Source organism: Ptychodera flava, chromosome 5, assembly GCF_041260155.1.
Source record: "Ptychodera flava strain L36383 chromosome 5, AS_Pfla_20210202, whole genome shotgun sequence".
Taxonomy (NCBI): Eukaryota; Metazoa; Hemichordata; class Enteropneusta; family Ptychoderidae; genus Ptychodera; species Ptychodera flava.
The window spans coordinates 25174654-25192226 of record NC_091932.1 but is presented as its reverse complement, the minus strand read 5'-3'; the positions used below and the strand labels follow the sequence as shown (position 1 = coordinate 25192226).

The window sequence follows — 17573 nt, the reverse complement described above, 5'->3', positions numbered from 1 at the left end:
GACTGCTTGAACATTCTTACATTGCCTTTATCACATTTCCCGGCGATGAAACTGCACAGAAAGCTAACGATATTTATTTCGGTACAGTGTGCATGGGTCGATACAACGATTGACATTTCCTACATTGGACGTATTCTGTAAGTGAGAACGGTGGACGTCCTATTGGGTTCAAAGTGTTGCAAAATCTATGAAAAGAGAACGTTTGCAATGGATGCAGTTGCCGTTATTTTCTATGGCGTCAGAAACGTTCTACTCACCCGAACATGCACGTTGCAATTCCAAGCCATTTTGAAATTCACTATAGTACTCTCTTACTCACATGTGAATTTACTTAGTTACTTATTTTGTCGGTAAGCAATCATATAATGATCAACTGTAAGTTGTCAATACCCAGCATTTACAAACGTCTTTACTTGAACCTAAAAACCAACCACTAGGAGGTAGATCGTAAAGTTTGTGAGCTGTTAATGAATTCTGCGCTTTACATAAATACTGACCTCTATAAATAATAACCCATTAAATTTGACTTGAACGAACAGTATCCGTTTCAGCATTTAATGATCGATACTCAAAAGAACATCTTGCTGACAATCTGTACCATAATCCAGTTTGCCAATTCAGTGCATTGATCTTACACGGGTGAAGGCGAAAGGGGAAGATTGCTTCAAATTGATTGAATTTCAACAATGGGTTCAGAATATGTTTTTAGGGCGCAAATCGCAAACAGTTTTTCACTATCCCCCGGGGAGTGATATTTGCGGGTGGTTGAAGTAAAGTGATAAACGGTTTTTCAGCTCATTTTCTCGCCCGAACGGTCGGTGATAAATGCGCGTATCACACGCACCTGAACGGAATATAGAATTTGCAAAGCACAACAGGCTATGTGTACCCGAGCCACTGTGGTTAAATAAGGCACTCTCACAGTTAGACTTTGATCGAAAATTATCCATGAGATAGGGAGTCCACTTGCCGCACTTGCCGCTCAATCGCAGCGTGATGATAGACACAAATCAGTTGCCTTTCGTCATGCAGAAAGACAGGGGACTGTAAGCTTACCTTTGCGATCGATGTGTTTAATGCTTTCCTGCATGTACGTAGATCCGTTTCTTGTCGTGCCCATTTGGGAATTTCAAGTTGAGTTATTTTCATACTTGTAGAAGACTACAAGAATATAATCACGATTGACGAGGGAAAATCGAGCTGGAGCGTCACCCTTTAAAGAACAAGTTGTCTCATCTGAGGACGTTCATTTTTCAATTATCAGTGTCATATAATCTGCAGAAGAAACTAACTTGGTAAGTCATTCTGTGTTAAGAATTTAAAATTACATGCTTGACAGGGTAGGGCGTCTAAAACGTGGATTATACCATAGGGTCTCTTTGAAACGGGAGTATATGTCTGGACAGGCCATGCAATTAACGATGAAACTATTTGCATTAAACCTCGGGACGTGTAGTGGGAGAACGATTTGATTTGAGTATGTTGCATAAACTGTCCCAACGCCCAAACGAAAACAACAGTTTGTGAATTTGCTGCACGGATGTGCCACGTTGATTCAATGAAAGTCCAAAACAACATTTTTGAGTTATGATATCATAAAATCACATTTTAAGTACACACGACTATGCTGAATTCATGCCTATGTGTTTACCTTATATTGGACAACCTGTCGTGGAGGATAAAGCTGTTAAATGATCAATAATCCAAACAGCAGGTATGGCTCCCCCTGCGACAGGTAAGAAAGGCAAGGCATTCTGCACTGTGTAAATGAGCTAGAAGGCAATGGATTCTGGAGTAGACAATCACTGTTGTCGACAGGAGCGTCGGCTGTCTTTCTTGTTGGATATGGGAAATGCAGTGATTTGCCTTTTTTCTGATATTGTTTAGATAGTGTTTTGACCCTTGCATTGTTCTTCAGAAACCCGTTTGTTCAATAATGCCAAAGAAAATCCTCATTAAATATGCATAAATGTCCCCTTAGTACTTATGTCTATAAATTCGCAGGTCAAAGATTAAACGACAGCTCTGCATCTACGTATAAACATATGATCCATTGCTGGAGGTCCCAGCGTCGAGTTATTAGTTTGCCCGTTTGCAAAGTTCACAGACGCTTACAATGTCATTCAACTGTGCTATCTTTTGTCTTGAAACTGCGTAGAAATGCAACTCTTTGCTCCGTGTCTGACAACAAACAGGGTAGCACACAGAGCGTTCGAATTCGCGTAATGAAATGTCGAGCATTGTGTGTCTGCCACGAGTTCCAGCAATAACTACCACAACATTCAACATTATTCGACATATTCATCATACTGTAGCTCTTTTCGCCGTAACAATGATATTTAAGTGTTGTACTGTAGGGAAAGTTACAGGAAGTTTTTATTGATACAAAGATACACTGCAAATGATACTTCGCGCTTTCCGATTGTAGCCGCTATATTCTAACATTTCATGTTTAATGATTGATAACGACATCCTATCTGTCTTTAACTGCAGATATGGCCAGTCCATAATGATAGGAAATATCCCTAATACACATCATGCTTGTAACACGACTTTACTTCATGTGGCGCCTTTGGCATTTCAATAACAGTCGTAAAAGTCACAACTACGTAGCATGTTGTCAAATTATATGTGTTTATATGCTCACATGGGAAGAAGTTGTGTATACAACATATGACTACATTAGGTAGAACGCGCCTCGGGGACATTCGGACTCTAAAACTTTTCAATTCTTTTCTCATCTACCACTTGTGGGGGCTCATTCAAAAGCTCTTGGTGTAAGAAAACTTTTAATGGCCTTGGTTTTCCGAAAATCGAGAAATTTATTTTATCTCCATAGAGTTAACATAGGGATGGCGGTCATTTTGAATTTCAAATATCGGTAAATCTTGAGCAATCAGTTTCTCTAGCTCCAAAATTTGCACGGTGACCCCCGATTTTTATTCTTGATTTCAAAAGAGAACGATTGAAATATTCTTTTTTGAGCAAAAGTTTAAGTCTTTCTTTTTCGAGGCGCATACTACCTTAAATACGCAAATACAAAGTATTTCAGCTTAGTCTACATAAGTTGACACATATATAAATTTAGAATGATGCAATATTTGAGTTCATGCATCGCTTGCCACATACAGACAAATTCATACATATAGACTCACACATGTACGTATTATACATATATACATATATACATATATATATATATAATATATATATATATATATATATATATATATATATATATATATATATATATATATATATATATATATAGATATAGCTGTAACTATGTGTATATGTGATTACGCAAACTGTTTGGTATGATCCAGAACAATGTTGTCGTTTTAAGAGGCATTCGTATTAATTTTACTATGTCTCGTAATCAATTACGACGGTGCAAAATGTGTTGTCTGACATATAAAGTTCACCTAGATAATCCCTTCGGCAGATGCGAGAACATTAACATGACCTCTCTCTCGTACACGAAGCAATTTATATTACGTTATTCATATAAGGAATTCATTAGTTCCCCCCTCCTGCCAAAGATTCCATGTACATGCTAACCACGCCGTTATAATAATGGTAACATTTTGCTAGAGTTTTGTGAAGATATACCACCGAAATTGACGACCTTTGATGCTCTGAGCGCCCTTTTACCTTATTGTGTACGAATTGATCGTTGCCAATAAATCGGATTATACTCCCCATCTCCTAGTGTTAAGGGTGCAGTAAAGCAATTATATCTGGAGGGATTCGTAATTTTCAACAGTTTATATAATGTCAAAGGTGACGATATCAAATGAAAGGGCTCGATCAATCATACACAGGCTTAAAACAAAATTTCACGATAGATAAAATATAAGAAGATATCACAGTTTAAGAAGCACTGGTCCAGATAATAGACACAAGTGCTGTGTCTGTTATCTGAATCTGTGCTTTTAATCTGAGTGATCTGCTCATATTTTATCTTTTGTGAAGTATTTGTTTTAAGACTGTTTACGCAACAACGCATTTCCATTATATATTGGATTAATAAAGGATATTATATAGGATTAAGAATATTATATATTGTATGGTATGGTATGGTATAATAATAATTATTATAATAATAACACTGGATACAATAATTAAAGTATATTAGTTGCAGTTTTAATATCAACAATCTCATGATAAAATAGTTCAGACCACATGCCCTACGTAACAATTAACAGGTACTATCGAATTGCCACGGCGGGTCTCAAGATAGTAGTGCTCATTTCCCATAACCCTGTTCTTTCTTATCAGCAAACAATATTGTGCATAAATTTAGCCACATATTGCATGTCGAGCTAAGCGGAAAGATTTTCGACTTTTCGTTTTAATTTCCTCAGGCGTAAAGGGTGACCTTTAAACACTCACCTTTTCCTGGCGGATTAATGAGTTCCGCCGAAGCAGAATTAGACGATGAAAGGAGCAGAGAAAAACAAATACAGCTAGCTAAGTATATAGACAAAAACGCTTCCTATTAAATTTAACTTGTCTTGCTCACTAGTCTATGGAAGGTTCGAAAAAGCGAATGCATGTACGAATGTACGAATGCATGTAGGATTAAATTAGCAATTAAGTTATGAAGAGTAATAGAGTCTCTCTCTCTCTCTCTCTCTCTCTCTCTCTCTCTCTCTCTCTCTCTCTCTCTCTCTCTCTCTCAACACACACACACACACACAAGCGGTTGCGTATACATTTTACAACTCGTAAGAATCCGGGCAATGTAACTCACTTGAAGATTTCAGAGCAAGACGCAGATTTTCAACACTAAAGCTAGTGAGACAGTAAATTCTCGGAAAGTCGATTTATCATTGTGTTGATTTCAGGGGGTCTACTGTAAATATGGATTCGAAATATGACAGGTCTGTTTCAAATGAAGGATGACGAAATCCTTGGCTTAGACTCTCAATAGTAGTTTGGTAGATTAGCCGAATTTCGCTAGACTTGTCACTTAAGATCGATCTTCACAGCTGTAGCGTGTTATCAGGGTATGCTTACGCAGCGCGAATACCTGGTACCTTACTAACCCTTTATGTTTCTACGGTAACGTATTTACCGTGAATAATATTTATTACTACATTGACCTATTGAATTTTGAGGTCATATGTATTTGGTACACGAAAAGGCATAACGCAGTGCGGTGTATTTATTATGACACCAACGACATGACGTGCTATTGTCGGGTCCTGATCATTTATCGAATCAGAAGACTTTTGCTTTTAGTCAATCGAAGTTTCCGAAGTAAATCGATTGATGGAGGCATCTACAGTTATATGTGAAGCGTACTTTTCCAATGTAGGGTAATCAGACACAATTCAACTAGTCGGGATAGATGCAACTTTAGCATATGTAATACCACTTCACCAATCTGGAAGAGGATTCAGACACCGGAATTGCAACTTGATTCAAATAACTTTATCAAACAAGTTACATTACTTGAGAAATTTATGGTACAATTGAAAATTATTGTTACCAATTTGAAGCTGACGTCATTTTTAAAATCTTTATCCTCTCTAAAAACAAGAAGTAGTATTTCACTTTCTATGTGAAAATATTACGAATGGTCGTAGTCACAAGACATTAAAACATACTTTCCAACCAAGTAGGATGAACCTTTCGGCAATATAATTTATTCACGTGTGAGAAAGTAATCCATCAGTAAGGAGAGGGGGGAATCATAGATGACGATAAATTATTTATTCACCATATCTTACAACTAGAACTTTCAAAGTTTATCTGTGGGTTAGGATTATACTAAGGTGCTGCTATACTGTCTCGTGACTTGCGATCAATGTACATTCGGCTATTTTCACTACACAGTAAGGTAAACGTAAACTTTAACAATTATGCAATATCTTTATGTTATCTGATATACTTTGCTTCCGTCAGTTTACCCCCACAACTTATGAGATTTTTACTCTTGCACTTTCGTATTTCAAATGTTATATTGATTTCGTTTTTTTTTTCTGTAGTAATTACATATCACTTCCATGGGGCTATATATATTATATATATATATAATATATATATATATATATATATATATATATATATATATATATATATATATATATATATATATATATATATATATATATATATATATATATATATATCGAAGTATACAGATGTCCTCGAGGGAAATTACAGTGCTCAATGCAAAAAGCAGAGCGTTATAAATAAACAGATTACTTCAAGTACAAAGTAATGAAATCTATTACTTAAGTTTCATGCATCTTGCAATTCTCAGATAGAGATCCTCTATCTGAGGATTGCAAGATGCATGAAACTTAAGTAATAGATTTCATTACTTTGTACTTGAAGTAATTTGTTTATATATATATATATATATACATATATATATATATACATAAATACATTATATATATATATATTATATATATATATATAATATATATCATACATACATACATGCATACATACATACATACATACATACATACATACATACATACATACATACATACATACATACATACATACATACATACATACATACATACATACATACATACATACATACATACACCAACAGGCAGACAGAGAAACCAAATTCAGACTTAAAGACATTATATATATATTTAAGATGCACTGTATTACAGTACCTGTAGGAAAGTAGGAATGTTGAGGTTATATAGTATACAATATTAGAGTTGCATGGGCTTAAAGGTTAAAAATCTGCATTAAACCATTAATAATGTTATCCGGTGTTTTTAATGTAAACATTTCTCCTATGTATATGCTAATCAAAACCATAACGAAGGTCGTTAATAGCAACAAACACTGTTACTGTTTAAATGTTTTGTACCGTAGAATGATTGGTCCAATAAACAAATGCTTTTCATCAAGTAATCTATGATCTATCCTCCGTCCCGTGTACACGACGAAGTAGATTTCAAGTAAAATGATGTTACGCATGACAAACGGTAAACTTGCTCATTTAGGACCCTTAACGAAAACATAAATGCAGCAGACCAACAAATGAAAACCAAACTCCCCTGATGAAGTTGGCGTCTGTTAAAGACGTGCCCATTAAATAAAGTAATTCCAATACCATGCCAATCTTCAGACCAGTATACCTTAACCTTTGTCTATTCTCTCATTTTGGATTTATATATATATATATATATATATATATATATATATATATATATATATATATATATATATATATACCTTAACCTTTGTCTATTCTCTCATTTGGATATATATATATATATATATATTATATATATATATATATATATATATATATATATATATAATGTCTTCAAAGGAAAGAAAGCGTGCTTAATGCATGATTAGTAGAGCAAGCTAACATTATGATTAGATCGACTACAGATCACAATTGAGTTATAACTCAGCGTTTCACGGAAATCACCGATTGTCAGATGATAAGTAGAATTCAACTGGCTTTCTGAATATCATTCGTGTTCACTTTTCCAGTCCTTGGTTTTGTTCGAACACGAAAGACAGTGAAAAGGTTAATTGTAATCTACTTATCATCTGACCATATATAAACGCAAATAGATGACAAATGTACAAAATATCCACAACACTATATTATATTACCAAACGAGGGACTACTTCCTTAAGTCGAGAGTTGGTGATTCTTTGGCAGATATCAGAAAGGAAAATGATCTTCTGCCTCGAGGTTACACAGTCCCAAGTTTGGGTTAAACTGTTTTTATTACATGCCTGTTACATAATTTCTTTTTGGGTTAACGTGAAAATGTCATTTCCATATTAGGTTAAAATGTCATTTCCATATTAGACGAAAATTCGTTAAAAAACGATATGAATCATTGAATTACGCATTAATATATTTGAAGCAATGTTGTGCGGGTTATCGATTTTCTAGGCATAATTCTATAAAACATTATTTCCGTATGAAAATTTGATAAATATTTCCGGTGTACTTCCAGTCAAATGATGACTATTGAGCGCGCGGCGTTCGATATACGACATATGGAAAAACAGTAAAATGAGATATTTTAAACAAGTAATTTAGAAACAAAAAATGAATTCTTATTTTACTTAATTCTCATCTCCTTCCTGGTTTCCGCTATCTCATGAAATATCGAATTCCCCTTTCAATCTCACAATCGTTAAGGCAACATGAGATATTTTGCATAGTTTCAACAAAATACTGACAACATATGTCATTAAATTTCATCTAATAGCTGCCCTTAAACGAAACAAAAAAGCTCGCATTATCTAACTTCAACTAAAATGCTTCAAGCGCAACAATATGATGTTCCGTTATTCAAATAGTTAAATAGTATCATGTCTGCAAATCAGGCGAAAGTGACTAATTATCATAGGAGAATGTTATTCGCAATTTCAACATCAAACGCTATGTTCTAGACGATAAAAAACTAGAGCCGCGAACTTGTATACAGCAGTAAACAAATTTACGCTTCCAAAGCACAGCTCCTTAAACGTTGTTTTTATAATCAGTTATCTTCCACTCACGTGAATGCCTCCACCTTTAAAAATGGAGATTAAATGTTCATCTCGAAGCAAAATATCAGTATTACACAGATGAGCAATGAAATATTCAGGATCTCTGATCACTCCGTAGATGATACCATGACGTCTAATGATGAAATCGCTCGTTACAGTTATCATTGCCACCGGGTATTAGAACCGATTTAATACCAATCTACGAACTCCCTTGGGGCACGCGTTAAGCGTAGACAACAGAGCAATCTTTTGAAACCAAGAAATTGAATTGCGAAATATCAAAACCGGTCATCTGCCTCTGTTATTCAAGTGCTTATATAGCGCTGACTGTGGCTAAGGTGCTTAATGTATTTCCGAAAGATTTGTGTTGCGTGAAATATTTTGAACGTTCACTTCTGGTATGGGATTAAGACTTTCTGCAACACTTTCTGCATATGACACAAATTGTTCAAGCCCAAAGTCTGGTTAATGCTTTCTGTCACTGCCCTCCTGTCTATGTCTGTCTCCGTCTCTATCTATGCCTATCTGTTTGTCTGCATGTGTCTCTGTCTGCCTGTCGTTGTCTGCCTGTCGTTGTCTACCTGCCTGTCTGTCTGTCTGCCTGTCTGTCTCTCTCTCTCTGAAACGCGTTGTGCTGAAATTATTATCATCATCGATGTTTAGTATTTGTAGATTTGCAGACCAGAGTATAATTGTAAAACAAGACGATCTGTAGAAACCTAGCCAGCTGTCAACCTAATCAAAACGTCATAATTAATCATACTGCGTTCTCAGTACATTTGGAATCCGATAAACGCAAACCCATTATCTGTCTTACTAAAGCTTCACCAACATGTGTTGGCAATGTATGGTAGCGATAATCACAGTTTAAAACACCGTGAAAGACGTAATCTTCTAAAAAATAATAGGCAAAGAGAAATGGTGGTCAGGATCTCATCACAATGCAGTCATCCCGTCAGTTGTCTCGTTAGAAACCCTGCATGCGAATACAAGTTGTCAATCAAAATCGGTCTGTCTCATTCAAGATCGATCGTAAGCGGCTACATTTCAACTTCATGGTGTCCCTTGATCAGACAAGTAAATGGCAGGTACTCTTTAAATGTTGACTGCGGTAACAGTATCTCTGTAATTATCGATTTCATGATTCAGTGGAGCATAAACATGTGTGCTCATTGAAACATAACCCCGGTTGACGCGACGGATTGTTCCTTGCTGGCACGCTGTAATGATGTGTTGTCCTACGTGATTGAAAAAAATTAAATCAGAGAAAGTCAATTTACTCCATTACAACTCTGCCCTACGTGCTGATGGTAGCTTTTTTGATATTCATGAAAATGAACTTGCTGTTCTAACACGCTAGATTACATTGTTTGAAGATTCGATATTTCCAACGGAATGTAAATCGGTGCAGCCGATCAAGAAAATAAAACCGCAAAGTCAGCGCGATAGAAATAAATGCGCCCTTCGGAATGGATAAAGTCGTTTCGCTCAAATGTATTTGTCGAATTCTGAAAGGTTCATTCGCTAGCCACCTGTTCAATGTCTTTTTAGCTCGGCGACGCGGAGCTTATCAAATAGGTTGATTTTTCGTCGTCGTCCGTCGTCGTCCGTCGTCCGCCGCCGTCCGTCTACAATTGCCTTCTCCTCTGAAACCGCAAATCCGATTGCTTTGAAATTTTATGTGCAGTTCGCTTGGGGTGACCTCACTAAAGTTTGTTCAAATCGTGGTGAAATTTGCATATTTGTATTTTTGGGGCATTTTTTGCTGTTTTTGGTAAGAAAAACTACTCTGAAACCGCTTGTCCGATTGCTTTGAAATTTGATATGCAGTTTATTTTGGGTGACTTCAGTTAGATTTATTCAAATCGTGGTGAAATTTGCATACTTGTATTTTTAAGGCAATTTTTGTCGTTTTTGGTAAAAAAATCTTTAAAAATCTTCTACTTCAAAACTACCGGTGAGATAGCTTTGACATTTGATACATAGGTCCCTAGGGATGATCTATTTCAGATTTGTCAAAATTGTGCAGAAATATGCAAATTTGCATTTTTAAGGCAATATTTGCAATTTTTGGTCAAAAGATGTATTTCTCAAAAAGTACTGGTGTGATAGCTTTGAAATTTCGTATACAGATTTTCATAGATCAATTAATTTATATATATTGAATTTCTGATTAAATCTGTAATTCTGTATTTTTGGGGCAATTTTTGCCATTTTTGGTCAAAAAATTGTATTTCCAAAACTGCACATCTGATAGCTTTTAAATTCGGTACGCAGATTCCAATAGATTAACTAAATGATATTTATTGAAATTATGATGAAATCCGCAATTTTGTATTTTGGGGCAATTTTTGCCGTTTTTGATCAAAAAATGTGTATTTCCAAAACTGCTCATCTGATAGCTTTGAAATTTGGTATACAGGTTCCTTTAGACTAACTAAATGATATTTTTGTTGAAATTATGATGAAATCCGCAATTTTGAATTTTGGGGGCAATTTTTGCCATTTTTGGTCAAAAAATGTATTTCTCAAAAAGTACTGGTCTGATAGCTTTGAAATTTGGTATACAGGTTTCTATAGATCAAGTAAGTAATATATATTGAATTATTGATGAAATCTGTAATTCTGTATTTTTGGGGCAATATTTGCCATTTTTGGTCAAAAAATGAATTTCTCAAAAAGTGCTGGTCTGATAGCTTTGAAATTTGGTATACAGGTTTCTATAGATCAAGTAAGTAATACATATTGAAATTATGATGAAATCTGCAATTTTATAAAATTTGGGGCAATTTTTGCCATTTTTGGTCAAAATACGTATTCCTCAAAAAGTACTGATCTGATAGCTTTGAAATTTGGTATACAGGTTTCTATAGATCAAGTTAGTAATATATATTGAATTATTGATGAAATCTGTAATTTTGTATTTTTGGGGCAATATTTGCCATTTTTGGTCAAAAAATGAATTTCTCAAAAAGTGCTTGTCTGATAGCTTTGAAATTTGGTATACAGGTTTCTATAGATCAAGTAAGTAATATATATTGATATTATGCTGAAATCTGCAATTTTATAAAATTTGGGGCAATTTTTGCCATTCTTGGTCAAAATACGTATTCCTCAAAAAGTACTGATCTGATAGCTTTGAAATTTGGTATACAGGTTTCTATAGATGAACCAAGTAATATATATTGAATTTCTGATGAAATCTGTAATTCTGTATTTTGGGGGCAATATTTGCCGTTTTTGGTCAAAAAATTTGTATTTCCAAAACTACTCACCTAATAGCTTTGAAATGTGGTATATAGGTTCCTATAGATTAACTTAATGATATTTATTGAAATTATGATGAAATCCGCAATTTTGAATTTTGGGGCAATTTTTGCCATTTTTGGTCAAAAAATGTATTTCTCAAAAAGTACTGGTCTGATAGTTTTGAAATTTGGTATATAGGTTTCTGCAGATAAACTAAGTATTATGTATTGAATTTCTGACGAAACCTGCAATTTTGTAGTTTTGGGGCAATTTTTGCCATTTTTGGTCAAAAAATGTGTATTTCCAAAACTACTCATCTGATAGCTCTTAAATTTGGTATACAGAAATGATATTTATTGACACAATGATGAAATTTGCAATTTTGTATTTTTTTGGCAATTTTTTTCCATTTTGGTTTAAAAATGTATTTCTTAAAATGTACTGATCTGATAGCTTTGAAATTCGATATGTAGGTTCCTACAGATAACTAAATGTGATATTTTGTAATTATGATGAAATCTGTAATTGTGTAGTTTTAGGGCAATTTTTGCCATTTTTGTTCAAAAAATTTGTATCTCAAAAACTGCAAATCGATAGCTTTTTATATTTGGTCTACAGGTTTCAAGGGATTATTTGAATATATGATATATTGACATTATGGTGAAATCTGCAATGTTTAATTTGGGGGCATTTTTTGCCATTTTTGATCAAAATTTCATTCTCAAAAAACTACTCTTCAGATAGCTTTGATTGACATGTTCTTAGGGATGATCCAATGTGATATATTCAAATTATGATAAAATCTTCAATTGTGTATTTTTGCAGACATTTTAGCCACTTTTCCTGGCCAGTGAAATGAGCTATCAAAGATTTCCACCTTCTTCATCAACATGTGTCAAAAATAGTTATTCTCTACATAAACACAGCGGAGCTATATCGGCCGTTAGATCGCTTGTTTTCAATACATCTAAACAATGAAATCAACATCAGTGAAACTAATGGCACTTTAGGGCAGAACAGATTGAAAACCGTTCACGCTTTGCCCAGCTATTTTGACTTTGAGAGCCGTGGATTTAACTTCATGATCGATGCCTTTGGACCCGTAAGTGTCACCTTTCGCATTACATTTAAATTCGAATGTAAAGATGAATCAACCACTGACATATATCAACGGCAATCGTGCCACGACGGCGGAAATGGGGTCAGCGTTATTTTCAAAGGCATTTCCTATCACATTCACTCGACCAATCAAAACGAACTTCACGGAGAAGAATAAACGGAAAACAGAAATCGATGTAAATGTCTGTTCGTTTTTTCCCTCGTACGAACAAAGACTGAAGGACAGCCGTAGTCGCGCCACAATCGATGTAGGTTTCCAATTTCTTTTACTAGCAATGCATTGTACTATTTTCTTATTGGCTGAAAAATAGGACGAAAGCTTAATCTTTCCTCGTTGGCAAAGTTGCTGGTGCTAATAAAACAGCGGCAATTATCTATTGAACTTTTAAGAACACACTCAGTGAATGCAATATGATGTGCATTGTCATTTGTGTGTGTGTGTGAATCGAAAAGAAATTAGAGTAACTGGACTTACAGGTGTATAAATTTTACACAGGGCTGGCATGAAAGACATTTACACAAATACCAAATGTCGAATGAAGGCATTGCCATTTTATCTCCAACCGTAACCATTGTTTGATGTAGACTTGTGACTTTGTCTGCGATTATTGGAAAGGGGGGGGGGCTGATGTAGACTTGTGACTTTGTCTACGATTATTGGAAAGGGGGAGGGGGGCTGGCGGAGGGAGGTATTTCCCAACGACTTTACTTTCATATGAAAAGCCCGTCTCTTATGCCCCTCCTGAGTTTCTGCCCTAACACTGACCCTCGCGTAGTTCCCTGTTCATTATCAAGATGTTTTCTTTCAAATACACATAACTGCACCTCTCTTGTTCAGCGGTGTTTTGCCAACAACATCGCTCCATGTCGGTCGCTACTGCTGGATGCGCAATATTGATGTCTTTGAGTCAAGCGTGACGTTGGTCAATTTCAACACTCGAATTCGATTGTCGTCGCCAACAAATGCATCCCTAGCATTGAGAACAGCGAGGATAAAAATAAGAGCACGTTGTTTCACGACAAATTCACCAACTTCGCGGAAGGTCGCTGATAAGCAAAGGTTATAGACGCTAAATGTTTTATATACACCATAGATGATAAATTTACCGTTTAGGAAAGATCAGAAAATAAATCACTGCGATAGTGTCAGAGCGATGTCATCGAACATATTACAGCGCAAAAAAGACACAAGCCTCAATACTCTCACAAAAATGTGTTATTAAGATTAATGTGGAAGAATACGACTCATAATTTACTTAAACTTCTCATTTGTTGCACGAAGAAGTTACTGATCATCATTTCGCAAATAAGAGCTCTCATTTTGTGATTGACTTTTAAAAAGTAAGTGTGCCATGCCAACGTTTACATTAACCAATCAGGGAGCGATGCAAAATATGACTTTCTCGGGCTCGAAAAATACATTTTATTTGAAGAATTAAATTATACTAGGCCCAATACCACACAGCACCAGTGATAATTGCTTAAGGTAGGTCCCGGGGGCACAAGAACGACGGATTGAAATCCGTTTTTGTTTTTCCCATAATCAAATCAATCTAAGGTGACTTTTGATAAAAATATGGACAATGATGTATAAAATATGCGAAAAAGTGATATTACAGCAGTAGTTCGAAACATTAAATGCTCTTTCCTGACCTGACAAAATAGGCCGGGGATAAACGACTGTGATACTCAAAACCGATCACGTTCTGGCTGCGGGGAATATCATATCGTACATGTTTTACGAGCGCGTCAAGTACCGCGCTCTACCCGGACAGGACTCTACAAGACCTCTTAAATATCTTTTCAATCACATGATTGATAACTCTGGAAACAAGTCATGATTTTTCCCTCAACTTAAAGAACGTTCTTGAACACGCATGCATATTGATCGTGATGCATCAAAACGAGAGTTCATAAGCAGTTATCAACTTCCATCAGTGGAAGAGAAACAATATTTGACACGACCAGCAAGCTTACACTAAAAAAGGCAATTGAATATTTTAGACGCCTAAATATCCTTTCCAATAAAGAACACAGTCGTATTTCTTACCATTGTGACCCATAACCGTCTTGTTTAGGCTAATGGACTTCATCAACCATATTTCTTTCATTGAAATTCGAACAATGTTACTTAAGAAATTATATGTTTAATTGGGCATTAAAAGTCTTCCAAAAGATTTTTTGTCAATATTTTATGATGCCATATTTCTGGGAGTTTTTCTACGGCAACGACAAACTCCAATTCGCGTTACCATGGATGGAACTTATGTCATATCAGTGCACAGTCGCGAAACGTCCTCAAGGTATTGCTGTCGTTGAAAACCATTGCGCAATATGGTGCGCATAATCTGAAAACTTAGACATCGACATGACATATTTCATTAAGATGAACTCGTCAAATTTCCATGGCCAATGTGTGCATAGTAGCAAAGTCATGTTCACATAAGCAACTTTTTAAACATGTCTAAGAGAGTCCTAACGAGCACATACGTCATTTGCACATGAAAAAACAAGTAACGACAGCAAAACGGAAGTGTGTTTGACGTTGCATACGAATACTCTTCTTGTTGTTGTCTTCAGTTTTCCTCGACATCGTATCCACTTCAGTGCTAGAAACCTGATATCTATTATGTAAGTTATTAGGCTTTGTTCGGCACAATATCTTTCAAAATATTCCCCATTTTTATTATCATTTGCATATAGGTTCAACGACAAGTTCTTTTTTAATTACTGTTTTCTCTTTGCTACTAACTATATGGCCGTGTGCACCAATGCACTTTCCCATTTCCTCGTTTCGAGAAATTTTCAGGCTGTGCCGAGTTTAATACTGAAAATGGGATAATAATACGCCAGTTAGAAACGATCTTTGCGAATGCAAAATTTTACTGCTCAAGAAGGAAATATTCTCAAAAGCCGTTAATGGGATTCATGTACATCAGTTCTATAATATCGGCCCGTAAATCAAATAATTGACTTTCTGGAATTTCCCAAAGCCATGAAATTAATGCATGGCATTGAAAGGCGGGACCTGCACGGGCAGCGCTTATATGTTTGGCAGGCATTCAACTAAAATACTGGATGATTTATGCAGCACAGTTTCAAAATCTCATCTGTTTTTCACATAAAGGGTTTTCATTCGCATAATGCATTTATAATACACAATGTATTTCAGTGGTATGAACCACAGTGCACGATGCCTCTGTTATGCTAGATTGGCTACATCATCTTTATGTGGCAATTTCATCCATGCGTAACCCGAAGGAACACCATTTTGCCCGTTTTTGAAACCCACGTCAGGTTGGCTGGCATCATCTTGATGTCCCCTTTGTAGATATAATTTGAAAAAGTTCGCTTGCAGAATGCAAACTGTAACCAGAGATCTGCGAGACGTAGAAAAGCTCAGCCAGTCACGTGTCGGCAATTTTCATTCTGTCCAGAGTCGTCTGATCCGCCTATTTAAAGAATAGTTAATAGGCATATCATCTGTCAACGCCAGCGTTTGTTGTTTTCCGCTCTCCAACTTATGACTGATGAGCAGATCAGAGCGCGCGGCTTTTGAACTCGGTCCAATTTGATCCGATAGTTCTGCCTTCGTCGTATGAATCTCGAGGCATGCTTGAGTCGAAGTGTCCCGACGTCCCGATCGATATCAGCAAATACCGATCTTATCTCTGTCTGGGATTTTGGGGAGAGGAAACCCGACATTTTGATTCGATGAATAAGTCATACGACAAGATTGCCGTCGTTTAAAGTTCGTGCTAGCGTAAACTTTTCGGCTGTTGATGGACCCAGGCAGATGCGACCGATTTCACGCGAGATATGACGAACATGTCAATGTTTGATGTAAATGATACAGTTCAAGCCCAATTTCCAATTTTTTACAATCAAATGGCAACTTTGAACATAAATATTTTGGGGTGAAAGATTACGAGCTAGCTGACATATATCAAGCGATCAGCACTGAATGGAAGAGTTCCCAGCAGATAAAAGATACAATCTTTATTCCAGACGATCTTGTATCGATCGAAATCAGTGCTAGCTTCACTTCCATATGTCTTGATTGACAGGTATGCAGGAACATATCAGCTTACCAGGCATGTGCTATGCTTTGTTCCTTCAGTGAGCATCCCGGCGGGCCAGTAATGTACGTTATAGTTTTTCCTCGAAACGACACAAAGTTATGCTTGAACAAAAAAACAAGCACGCTCTTGTAACCTAATTCAGCTATTATCGAAGCAATATCTTTAGGCGCCCTGCATGTTATTTCTCCCGATGTCAGTGTCTCAAGGAACACCGGAACGTGAATATTTCTGTTCAGGAAATATGATCGTAGCGAAGCCATATGAAATAAGCCCAAACTTAGTTTTAGGATTTCTTAAGTCAGCAGACGAAAGGGGGAGACCATAAGTTTAAATGTGCGACAAACTGAATCTCTATAGTGTCTCGGAGATGTACAGCTTCCCTCTGACGTCAACCGAGACACAGTGGAACCTTATCCATTTCTTTCGGATGTCAATTTCGCAGACGGCCACACAATCAAAGATTAAGGGCTGATATCGTTCACGAAAGATTTTCCTTCTTCATAGCGAAGATACTAAAGGCAGACACAGACAAAGCAGTAAGGAACAGAATGACAAGAAACAACACGTGCGGAAACATACGCCTAACTTTTCGCTTTTTCAAAACATCGTGTC

At 36.0% G+C, this 17573-nt stretch overlaps 1 protein-coding gene across 2 annotated transcripts in view; it reads left to right on the top strand.

The window, feature by feature from the left end:
• The window catches only part of LOC139133357 (trissin receptor-like), a 164611-nt gene that overhangs the window by 52189 nt on the left and 94849 nt on the right, over positions 1 to 17573 (top strand). For both annotated transcript variants that reach the window (XM_070699913.1, XM_070699912.1), the window contains exon 2: positions 1158 to 1295. The gene's annotated coding sequence lies outside the window, so the exon portion shown is untranslated. The remainder of the gene's footprint in view (positions 1 to 1157; positions 1296 to 17573) is intronic.